Source organism: Anser brachyrhynchus, assembly GCF_964034855.1.
Source record: "Anser brachyrhynchus genome assembly, chromosome: 7".
NCBI classification, from domain to species: Eukaryota; Metazoa; Chordata; class Aves; order Anseriformes; family Anatidae; genus Anser; species Anser brachyrhynchus.
In genome coordinates, this window is record NC_137701.1 from 6,309,776 (window position 1) to 6,322,184 (window position 12,409).

General features: G+C 38.5%; 1 protein-coding gene across 2 annotated transcripts in view; it reads left to right on the forward strand.

Moving 5' to 3' along the window:
* Nucleotides 1-1,675: 1,675 nt before the first annotated feature.
* TFPI (tissue factor pathway inhibitor) overlaps nucleotides 1,676-12,409 on the forward strand; it is a 244,579-nt gene continuing 233,845 nt past the window's right edge. The window contains exon 1 of one of the 2 annotated variants that reach the window (XM_080598864.1): nucleotides 1,676-1,758. The gene's annotated coding sequence lies outside the window, so the exon portion shown is untranslated. The remainder of the gene's footprint in view (nucleotides 1,759-12,409) is intronic. The other variant, XM_080598860.1, reaches the window with a different exon arrangement.

Here is a 12,409-nt window from a genome sequence, read left to right on the forward strand (position 1 = left end):
AAATTCTTCAGGATTTTTTTTTTTTATTTTCAAAATATACTGATTGTTACTGCCATAGTGTTTCTGTGGAGGTACTCTCAATATATAGAAACAGACCTTTCTTAGAGACGATGCAGTGTGTGGAGAATGTGCCCTACAGGAAGATTTTGAGAGATGCTGGAAGAAATAAATATTGTGGCTTTACCTCATACTGCAGATGCTGTTTCCTATTTGATTAGACCCTCACAGATCAATGAGGAGTATAGGTCTGATGTGGTACTATATAATGCTGTGATATTGTTACATCATGGTCAGCCTTGCTCTGTCACAATGGTGATAGCATTTCCACATTGGATTGAAAATGAATGCTAACTAACTTAGATTTAAAAGTGTGAACATTTTTTCCCTGAGATTTCTTTTTCTTCTTTTAAACAATAGAATGATCAGATCCATCATAAATTGAAGGGTGACAATTTTTTTTTTTTGAAGCAGATTACATAAATAAGAATGTTGTTGCATATCAGCATTCAGAAGAAATCTCTTAAATATCCTTCTAGATGTACAGTTTGGTGGATGAACATATATGAAAATTCACAAAAGCAGGTGTTGCTGCTGCAGTTTTCAACAGTTATTGTGATCTACTCACTTGACCGTAAGCAAATGTAAATTTTGTCATTATCAAACAGGAGAATGTGCAGTTCTAGTCTTAACTTTATTTTTTTTTCCAATTTTAGTTAAATGTTTTGAACCTGTTATACACATGCCATATCATTGGTAATCTGTGTTGTGTGCCTCCTTTCAGGACTCCTACCATGCTGTATATTTTCACTTCTTTTACTCAGCTTTATTTGGAGACTTGGGGAAATGACCTTGCCATTTATGAATATGTTCCTATAAGCCAGAGAAAATCTAGTAATAACTGTGACAACCCAAGTATAGTAAAAGTAATCAATGATTTCCTCAGGGAAGACATTATCCAGCTGTGTTGAAACATGCAGGTTAGCCAATTATTCTCTACCTCAAGGAATCATATCAGCTTCAGCTAACTCATTTGCAAGGCCCAGTGTATACCAATAGGCCTTAATTGCTCAGATCAGATATCCTGGGCTCTCCACCCACACACACCCTCAGCACAAATCTATTTAAGATCCACTTCCAAGCTATAGGAAGTTCTCTTTTTGAGATGTAGGTAAGTGTTTTTTGTTGTTGTTGGTTTTGGTGTTTTTTTTTTTTTAACTTGGGCTTTGCAATTCCTCTTTTGGTCTAATATGGCACTCTGTGTTTGTCTCTTACATTTACTGATGTTATTGCACTAAGTTATATGGATTGCTTTTAGTCTCTATGGGTTTTATGTATATATATTGTGTATATACAATTTGTTCTGTTTGTTTTCTTCCAAGTATTTCTTTTTCTTTTCTTTTTTTTTTCTGCTCTGATTTTCTCTTCTAAAGTTTTCTTCTTTCACTGTTCAGGTCTGTGGGCCTGTATCCTTGGTGGTGAAAATACTGCTGCTGGATGTGTTGTGGTTAGCTTGGTCTTCTTACTTGCTTTCTTAATGAAGAAAGCTTTTCCTTGTTTCTTCCTGACATTGCTTTCCTTGTATGTTCTCTGAATTTAGTGCACAACGATAAGTTACTCCGCGTGTTACTTAAAAATTCTCTTTAGAAAAAAAAACTTTTTTTTTTGTGCCTAGATGTAAGGAGGAGCTTTTCTCATTTCTGTATTAGTTCTGTCCCTTGATTATCATCAGTGTTGAAGATGAGAGCATCCCTACAACTGGTAAGGGAAGATGGCTGTTTTATTACCTTATTTCATTTCAGTACTCCTACTAGACTACTTTCATTTCTTTTGCTCAGTGTTACTGGAAGCTTGGAAAGGTGAACGTACTCTATATATGTTGGTTAAAAAGAGTTCTGTATAGTGACACTGATAATTGCTTTCATTGAGCTTAACAGAAAGTGTTTAGTAAGTTAAGGAAACCGGAAGATGAAGACAGTTAACAACCCAAGGAAATCTGAAATGATTTTTTTTTTAAATATGGGAGAGACAGGTGGAGTTGTTTGACAAATAAGGTGACTATGCTCTCCTGTCTGTCATGTTGGTAATTTGTTATATGTGACTTCTAAAACATAGCAAATAAAAAATACGGATATCCAGATTATATACTACTATAATTTATTATATCCTTGATAAGGAAAAAAGCTAAATGGTTCTTTAATTTTAAGACTTAACCATGGAAGAATACATTCATTACTGTTATGTGACCTAATAGCCTCCCTGAGGGTGAGGGTGAAGCTGTAATTGAGAGCAGCTCCCTTCCAAAGAGATAAGGGGGTAAATGAGACTGTAAAAGTATTCATTTCATTACTGCAGTTATTTCAAACTTTTAGACTTCTCAAGTGTTCAGATTGTGCTACCTAAATAATTGCATTCATTGTCTGCATGCTCTGAAGGTATCTATTGTAGGATGGGGTCTAGCTAGTGTAGTAGCTCTTTATCTTTCATTTAATCCTATTTAAACATAAACAATTAGCATAGTATCAATCATTGTTACCTTTACCTATAAATTGAAATGTTTTTAAATATATTCCTCCAAGAGTTACTGCAAGTGCTACTCAGTTCAAAATTATTTATTATTACAATAATATTAAAGATTTGGCCTGCAACACCAGAAATATTTCATAACCAAGACAGTTTGCTGTTAAATATTTATTTAGTGTTTTGTAAGCCATGTGCACAAACTACTGAAATTGCTTCTTTCTCTAAGATGAAAGCAGATGAGGATCTAGTGAGCAGACCAGTCATGCCTGACTATAGTTGGTTGATTTGTCTCAATAATATTTTAAACTTACTGGGGATTTCCCAGCCTTAATGTGTTTAATTGGCACATTTTGGTTATTGATTTCTGAAGTAAGGCTACTTAAACTTTGCTGTGCTAATATTACAAACTAGAAGACTTGAAATAATAAAAGATCATGTAGAGATGTATCAAATAACTTTATCTCTTTTTAACTTGTGCTTCCAGCTTTCAGAATTACTGCTAGAAGCACAAGCTAAAATAAAGTCAAAAAACGCAAGTCTACAAGATCTGAAGTCTAAAAAACTGTCAACAAAGACTTAATTTTTCCACTGAGTTCAGAGTAATGTTCTCTTGCACCCTTCAAAATAATTACTGTGTTTTGTTAATCCTTTTTTTCTCATTCTAAAAGGAAAGTTTTGCTTTATGCATTTGTTATTAGTAAATTGTGGTCTCCTGCCATTATTAATGTACTCTGAGTTGCTGGTAATGTTGTTGACTGAAGGCATTTTATCAACTCTTATGTTTTAAATAAAAAAAACTTTCCCTCCAAAAATGTAATACCTTGTGCTTTGACTGTCAGTTTTACCTGTTAGTAGACTTAACCCTTCTGATCCTTAGGTACTGTGCTTATTCATAACTTATCTGTGCATAAAATTTTCAGAAAGCATCTCTGAAAAGCTGAGGCATTAGCCTTGGTGGGGGTAGAGCAGGTGCTCTGAGTATGTATGTTTGAAAGAAGTGTTTGAGTGATTAGCTATCCTGTAAGTATTCCTATGGAGCAGCTGTGAATGGCTGGATTTCAGTGGACTGTGACGTAGTAGATACTGATGTGTATTAAGGACAGATGTTCTAGTTGTTTTTGCCTTGGTTGTTTATTCTGCAGGTTCTATTTTGCGAAGATTATTGAAATTTCTGATGAAATAATTAAAAGAAGCATAAAAGCATAAAAAAACTTTTGTTGTAGCTAGGAAAACACTTGAAGGCTTGTATTCCAAGTGCTTTGCAAACATAGAACAAAATAGGTTCAAATCATAAATATTTCTAAATTAAGGCTTCACTCAGATGAATGCAAATGGCTCTCATGGCTTTTCTTGGATTCTGTGGATAGGGTTGTGCACTGCTACAAGCTAAAAAAAGGTCTAGGATATAAATATTCATCACATCTTCCTTGAAAATCAAGGTATGTTCTTTTTTCTGTGGTTGTGTGTTCAGAGATGGATCCATTTATTTGAATTCCTAGAGCACAGGATGAGGTTTCATATGTCTGGTAGCATTTGAGGAAGAAGCTCTTTAACAACTGTTTTGTATTGAGTGTAGGCAACACAAACAAAACATTTATTATTGATGGATAAATTGCAAGCAATAGGGACTGGAAAGAAAACATTTCTTGATCTGATATCAGAGTATAAGTTTTAATGTGAAAAGTTTTATCTTTACTAAACCTCAGCTTAATTGACATTAATTTGTTAAATAACTGGGGAGAATCTGGGGCAGATCAAATACCTTCTGAGAAGAGATTACTGAAGCTCTTCCTGCTCCAGACCGAGAATAGCAAGTCCTGTACAAATATGCCTAGCTTGTGGGTACCTCTATTGCCAGAGAAATGGCAGTTTTTGTAGAGCTATTGTTCATTGAACAGGAAGGATATTTTCTACTGGGAAAGGTTGGGGTAGGAAAGACTGAAACTAAAGACTTGAGTGTGGAATAGGTAGGAATATTTTTATTAACTTAATCATTTTACAAGAGCTTACCCTGCAATGTGCTTGAGATTTAGTCATGAGGTTTACATAGTAATTGAAAGAAGGGACAATGTGAGCATTGTGTGAATCTTGGTGATTTATTTATTCACCTTGTTTTAAAACAGTGTAAATGAAACATGGAGGCGTGTTGTGTGAGTACTGAAGTATATTTACAGACTTGGTAAGCATGCTGGAGTGAACTGTGTTCAAAAATAGATTTACAATGTTTCTTTAAAGTTAATTTAATTCTCTCCTATTTCAGTAATGTAACAGGAATGGAAATATTCTGTACATTTGTACTACTGAGAGTAATTTGCGAATGCAGAACTGGCTGAAGAAAGTCAAAAACATGAAGGATGATAAATTAAAAGCACACTTCAATGCAAACATTCTTTGCATTACCCTTCATTGCCCATGATGTATGCATGAACTGTATCATTCTCTCAGATGTTTTGCATTATACCATTATCATTTTCAGAATTGTCTCTGTTCTTAAAAATATCTGGTACCAGTCATGAAACCAATGTAGGGAGGATGAGGAAAGATGAGGGCAAAAGAGGAAAACAGCTGCATAAACACAGTCATGTATGTGCATAATATTTCTGACCTTTGACTTGAAGATCTCATTCAAACTACTGAAAGAAAAAGGTTCATCACCTGAAAGGTGCAAAATGAAAGACGGCAGAAAAGCTTAAAATAGAAACTATATAAACATATATAGAAGTCTGTGACAGGGGGTCCTGGATCTTGAATGATCCATTTTCCCTATCTTCACGAATTTTACCTAGTGATTACATTACTAAATCAGTTCTTCGGTCTTAACTGATAAAACAATTGAAAGTGGAGAGCTTCTACACACCAAGGTTGTGTAGTGAAGGGTCAGAATAAAAAGGAATTGTCATGAATTTGAAACAAAGGGGGCTGATGGAACACTATAGATATAATTCTCCTTAACTACAATAAGATTTTATACAATATCATAAAGACTAATCTACGAGGTCAATCAGTACTGTACAGGGAGCAACGAATAAAGCATTACTTTGAACACCAGATAAAAATGATACTTATGTGAAATAGAAACACTTTGAGAGGAATGTTAACCTTGTAGTGCTTCAAAGATGGGTGTTGCAGATGAAGAACAAAATATTAACACAGATTGCTTGTTATTTTGTCATTAAAATTGTACTCTTAGAAAAACATCGTTCTGCAAGGTAATTCAGAGTTCTTAAAATCATTTGTCTTATGAAGATGTATTTTATGGGGCGAAAAAGGGGTTTTCTGTTCTTGATTTGATTTTGATTTTAATAAGGACACAGGACTACAGCTCTGTGCTAATACTGCTCAAAGTGAACAAGCTTTTTACTGTTGTGCAATAAGCTTCAAAATAATGCAATTCTGTAGGAGAACCATGTCTTTTACTTTAAAGATTTTACAATTGTATTCTATACTAATTCTATGTAATACAAAAACCTGTTCACTGTACTCTTCCACTTCCAACACAAACTTCACTGGAGATTAAAGATGGAAAAAGATAGTAAGAAATCCAGCTTATTGGGTTGCAGAAAGTAGTCACTACTACTAATCAGTATTGAAGTTAAGTGAAGGTATATCAGACAATCTGAGTCTCAAGTAGTGCTAACTTTGAGATTACCAGTTGTCTGTTTTATAATGATTAAGTATTATCATGCTCATGCTGTAGACAGTGAGGTATTGTCAGGTAGAAACTGACCCCTCCTCTGAGGCTGTATGTAGGTTTTGTTTGGAATGAAAAATAACTTAAGTCACAATGGACACTAATGTTTTGGTAACTACAGTCCATGCATGCAGCTAGTCAACACTCAGTATCACCAACCATGTAGGATCATCCAATGTTTTATTTTTCTACATGGAAGTCAAAAATGGATTATAGGGAGCCCCTGCTATGATATCCAAGCTTCACAGGTCTAGGAGTGTATGGATAATGTTTTGCTCTAAAGAAACACTGAAAAGTATGGCTGGAGTACTTGGTAGACTTGGAAAGACTTCAAGCTATGTATCTAGGCCTAATTTATTAAAACAGTGATAACAGAAATAGAAGCGAACTAATCAGTTACCAAGAATAGAAGGTGACAGAGCAAGAAAGCACAGGCAAGATGGAGCTGTTGTCAGCCTGATGTCAGGAGATGCAAATATTAAAGCATACAAGAAACTGAGGAATTAAAGTAATAGCAGGCATGATATGAGTAGTCTATAAAAAAGGAACATTAGTTTCTAGATTTACAAGTCTCATCAGATCTGGGCACTAGTTTATTCATTTCAAGTGCTATGGAAAACCGCATGTTAGCATCATCAAGCAGAAAAAGCCCTGCCCTTGATCTGACTTAAAATATCCATCTCTACATAGAGGGGTACCTGTAAACTACTGCCTGCAGAAAGACTATAAATGTGGGAGAGTGCTAGAGATAGCTGTGCCCTTGAACATTTGATAACAATCTGGAAGTAAAATAGAGCTAAGTGTTGGAATGAAGTTCACATGTAAAAATGACCTCTCAGCTCTGTGACTAGAAAGGAATTTCACAGAATCGTCTAGGTTGGAAGAGACCTCCAAGATCATCTAGTCCAACCTCAGCCCTAACACTAACAAGTCCTCCACTAAACCATATCACTAAGGGCTGCATCTAACCATCTTTTAAAGACCTCCAGGGATGGTGACTCAACCACCTCCCTGGGCAGTCCATTCCAATGCCTAACAACCCTTTCAGTAAAGAAGTTCTTCATAATATCCAACCTAAACCTCCCCTGGCGCAACTTTAGCCCATTCCCCCTCATCCTGTCACCAGGCACGTGGGAGAATAGACCAACCCCCACCTCGCTACAGCCTCCTTTAAGGTACCTATAGAGAGCGATAAGGTCTCCCCTGAGCCTCCTCTTCTCCAGGCTGCACAATCCCAGCTTCCTCAGCCGCTCCTCGTAAGACTTGTTCTCCAGACCCCTCACCAGCTTCGTTGCCCTTCTCTGGACTCTCTCGAGCACCTCCATGTCCTTCTTGCAGTGAGGGACCCAAAACTGAACACAGTACTCAAGGTGTGGCCTCACCAGAGCCGAATACAGGGGCGCAATCACTTCCCTAGACCTGCTGGCCACACTGCTTCTTATACAAGCCAGGGTGCTGTCGGCCTTCTTGGCCACTTGAGCACACTGCTGGCTCATATTCAGCCGACTATCAACCAGTACGCCCAGGTCCTTCTCCGCCAGGCAGCTTTCCAACCACTCATCTGCCAGCCTGTAGCTCTGCTTGAGGTTGTTGCGCCCCAGATGCAGGACCTGGCACTTGGCCTTGTTGAACTTCATACAGTTGGCCTCAGCCCATCGGTCCAGCCTATCCAGATCCTCCTGCAGAGCCTTCCTTCCCTCGAGCAGATCGACCCACACACTTAGCTTGGTGTCATCTGCAAACTTACTGAGGGTGCACTCGATCCCCTCATCCAGATCATCGATGAAGATATTAAAGAGGACTAGCCCCAGCACTGAGCCCTGGGGGACTCCACTAGTAACCGGCCTCCAACTGGATTTGGCTCCATTCACCACAACTCTTTGGGCCCAGCCATCCAGCCAGTTTTTAACCCAACGAAGTTGAGTTTTTGACCCAACATTTTTAACCCAACCCAAGTTTTTAACCCAATGAAGCGTACGCCAGTCCAAGCCAGGAGCAGCCAGTTTCTTGAGGAGAATGTTGTGGGAAACGGTGTCAAAAGCCTTACTGAAGTCAAGGTAGACCACATCCACAGCCTTCCCCTCATCCACCAAGCGTGTCACTTTGTCATAGAAGGAGATCAGGTTCGTCAAGCAGGACCTACATTTCATAAACCCATGCTGACTGGGCCTGATCGCCTGGTTGCCCTGCAAGTGCCGCGTGATGACACTCAAGATAATCTGCTCCATGAGCTTCCCTGGCACTGAGGTCAAACTAACAGGCCTATAGTTCCCCGGGTCTACCCTCCGGCCCTTCTTGTAGATGGGCATCATGTTTGCTAGCCATTTAAGACACTTTTTATAGATTAGTATTGACAGTAAGCTTGAATACAGCTGAATATTAGCTTGAGTAATCTGCTCTGCTTCAAAAGTGTGTGAGTGGTAGCAGAGGTAGCTACTTCTAACGTGTGCTGGACATAGGTGGTGGTATGACTAAAGGATAGAGCTATGTGCCTTTATTTGCACTATTTAGATTAAAAGTAATAATCAGTAACAGCTCTCATATGGCCACCCCAAAACTTTCCTTGCTTGTGGTTTGCTTTTTTCTTGCCTCCCTGAAACTGCTTTATTAGAAGGTGCTATAATTAAAGCAGGTGAAGGTCCTTGGGCACTAAACATTAAATCTCCTCTTTTACTGCCTGACTAGAAAAACTCAGTTTATGGGCATGAAGTTGTGGAGTTGGGGATATATATGTTACTCTTCATACTCTTGCTAATTCAGGGTGTGTGGGGAGATGTCCGAAATAAGTGCCTTTTAAAAAGGCATATTTACAGGTTCATGGTTAAAATGTAGCATGGCTTGGCAACAGAATAGCATTGGGAAAATGTAGTCAGCTGCTGAGAGAGACAAAACTGAAGACCTTAATGGTAGTATGCTTAGAGAGCAGAGCTGTTTCAGTGTCACTGGAGAGTGAAAATACTGAAACTGCTGAGGAATTTGATATTAGGCATTTCAAGTGCTGTCACCTAGGCAATGTATCTATTAAAGGAAAAATATTTCCTAGCAGCAGAGTTTGGTCCTTATTTGAGCAGAATTATTTCAGCTGGCCTGGAGAAGTAGGTACTATCATCAGTGGTGGATTGCTAAATGGTCTTACTTTCTGCTTGTTGATTATTTGGATGTTTGGCTGAAGCAAGACGTACCTTTAAGAAGCAGCAACTGGAGGCAACTGCAGTTTGTTGTGCAAAGGCTGGGTAATACACCTACATGGCAAATGTGGAGCCTCTATGTACAGCAAAGCTGTAGCTGTCCTCAGACTGCTTGGGTTTGGGAAGTTTCTTTTTCTTCTGGATGTGTTGGTCTTGGAAGTTGCATGCCTGACTTCTGAAGATCCCAAAGCTTTGAAGAGAAAGTGACTACTACCAACCGTAGTGGGAGACGTTCCTATTTTTGTATACTGTTCATGCTTAGCAGTGCGGGGGAGACTGGATGCTCACACTCTGTTCTTCCAGACAGAGTCTTTGGTAGTTCAGAAACAATCAGTCAAACCTCTTGCTCCTGTTATATGCAATGAAGCCTGTGAAAGGGCTAGTATGAAGTCTGTAAAGGTAGTTCAGGCATTCAGTGTGCTGAGCTCATGCTTAGGAGCTGAGCCTGCAGCAAGGGACCCTTGTTATCTCGTTAGGGCTGGAGGGCTCAGTGGAGAAGTATACAGCTGAGGAAGTGTCTGCAGGTGGATAGGCTAGTGGTTTGATTTCCGTGATGGAAGAAGAGGGAAAATGCTGATAAATTGAGGTAAGATGCTATGAAGGTGAATGGTATTAAGCAAAAACCCATATTCTGAAATGTCTTGAACAGAAAAACCTTGTTACCTCCAAGTGGGGCTGAAAAGAATCAAATCAAGAAAAAATGGAGCTTGAAGGGCTGTAACAGCAGTCCCTGTATGTAGAGCCAGAGGACTGGCCAGGAAAGTGTACGCAAGCTGTTACAGATGAGTTGTATGTTGTTATGTGGAGCTTATAAAACAAAGCTACTAATTCTCTGCTTCAACTGAAATCAGAGGAAAGATTTGTGGGGCAGGCTCTCTGTGACTCAAAAGCATTTATAGAGCTTTCTGTTTAAGTTGACTAGAAATAAAATGTTAAGTGCCATGTTAACTACTGTAACCTGTGCTAGCTGGCCACAAAGATATAATGCCTTCAAGAAAGCTAAACAGTTATTCCAAGTGAAAATAGACTTTCAAATCAAGTTAGTAATAAAGTATCTGAAAACTTAATCACTGGACTTAAATTATGACCGAGTGCTTCAAACTTACTTTAGTGATTAGTTTTGGAGAAATATATGCTTGTGGAAGTACAGATTGGAGAATGCCTTAATCATCCAGTCAGAGGAGTAAAGCAGATGAGCAAAAGTGTTCCTTTGAACTTTGCAATTAATTACTATGCAAAGAACAGATAAAAGACTGACCAGAAGATATAGACTCCTGTCAGTTGTAGGTCTGATAAATGGGAACTTAATGGAGAAGTGGGTTTTAAGTGATGTGTTGAGTTATCTAACCTCTGCTTATGCAGACAAAACCAATATAATCTGATATAACTTTGGTTTTAAATTTAAGAAAGTGTTCTAAATTCTAGAAAGCATTTGTGTGTGCTCTTCACTGAATGTAGCAATAACATTGCTGCCTGTTAGTGCAGCCATGAGATGAAGCAGCTACCTGGACAAATGGCCCAATTGTGCTTGAGTTAAGACCTGTATGGGACCACAGCACTGCAATGCTGAGTATGTGGTAGACTGGTACCCAAAATTTACACCCATCCTTTAATCCTACAGGCTAGGTTAAATATGTCAGTTGTCTAGGTGAATTTGGACCTAGAGAGGGTTTCTCCAAGTGCTTCATAAATGGCATCATTCTGCTGAAGAGACTGTGGGTAAGTTGTCATCTATCTTGAAGAAAAAACTACTAAGTCTTTTAGGTGGCCACAGAAGACTGAGAACCAAGAAAAGGAGAAAGATGAAACCAATGCGAAATGTGGCTCTTAACTCCTTCACTCTGGAGCTGGGTTATTTTAGCATAGTCTGTTAACATAGTAAAGCCTGTTAACAGGTTGTTATTTTGAAAGAGTAATCAAATGTTGCAGAAACTAACAGCAAGGTGTGATCCTGTGTATGTAAGTTTTAAGCCTGAGTAAAACTGTCTTGCACAGGTATCCTCCAAGCCTATGTAGACCCTTAAATTGATTTCCAACACTTCTTCCTAAATCTTCCTGCACAATGACTTTACCCACATGTTATGCAACAGAGGAATGGAGTATAATACAGTTCTTGCTATCTCTGTCGACTTGTTTCTTTCACATTAATGTACCTGTTCTTTTGTCCTCTGAAGTTAGGAATAGGTTCTGCATAGCAGGTGATAATCAAATCTGAAGATATCTACCTCTATATTGACTGCTATGGTGTTTGCAACTTCAGCAGTAAAACAGACTCATGATCCTTAGTTTTATGTGCTTGATTATTTAGTCTTAGTGTTTAATTCTTTTTCTACAACTGTTTTCAACATCAAAATCTTTCATTTGTGTCAGGCTTGAGTTAGGAGAACATAGCAAACCTTTTTTGCTTGTTTCTTGCCTCTGAGCTTGCTGGCTAGGGCAGTCCAGATCAGGTGTTTGGTCCTGGCAACATCGTAGTGCTTAACTGAGGGTGGTTGTAGATGCACAGAACTTTATTAAATCTATTGATCATTTTGTGGAATCACTATTAAGACAATTCCCCGTACTTGATCAATTTTCTTGCCTGCTTACTGATGAATTCCACTTAGTTGTACACCAGGAGTTAAGATCTCTGTGGAGATCTCTGTGGGAACTTTACTATAGGACTCAGCATAAACAATTTGTCTTTCTTTCCAGCCTCTGAGAAAGGGGAAGCAAAACTTTCTGGCATTCACCTTTTTCTCTGTAGCAAACTTGGCACATGGTTTATTTGCACTTGGTTGATCTCTGAAAGGTTTTCTTTGCAGAGTGTCTGGAAGCCTTTCTTCCCTTCAAGGCTTAGACTTTGTAAATGCTAATGATTCTCAAGTGAGAGAAGGGGCTGCTATGTCCTGTTCCTTCTACTTCCCAATCTGCTGGTGAGAAAGTAAGCTGCTTAGTGCTCTTTGAGTTTTCTTCCTGAAGTTTTGCCTGATAAGGATTTTACTATTCTAACTCATTTGGTTAGCTGTAA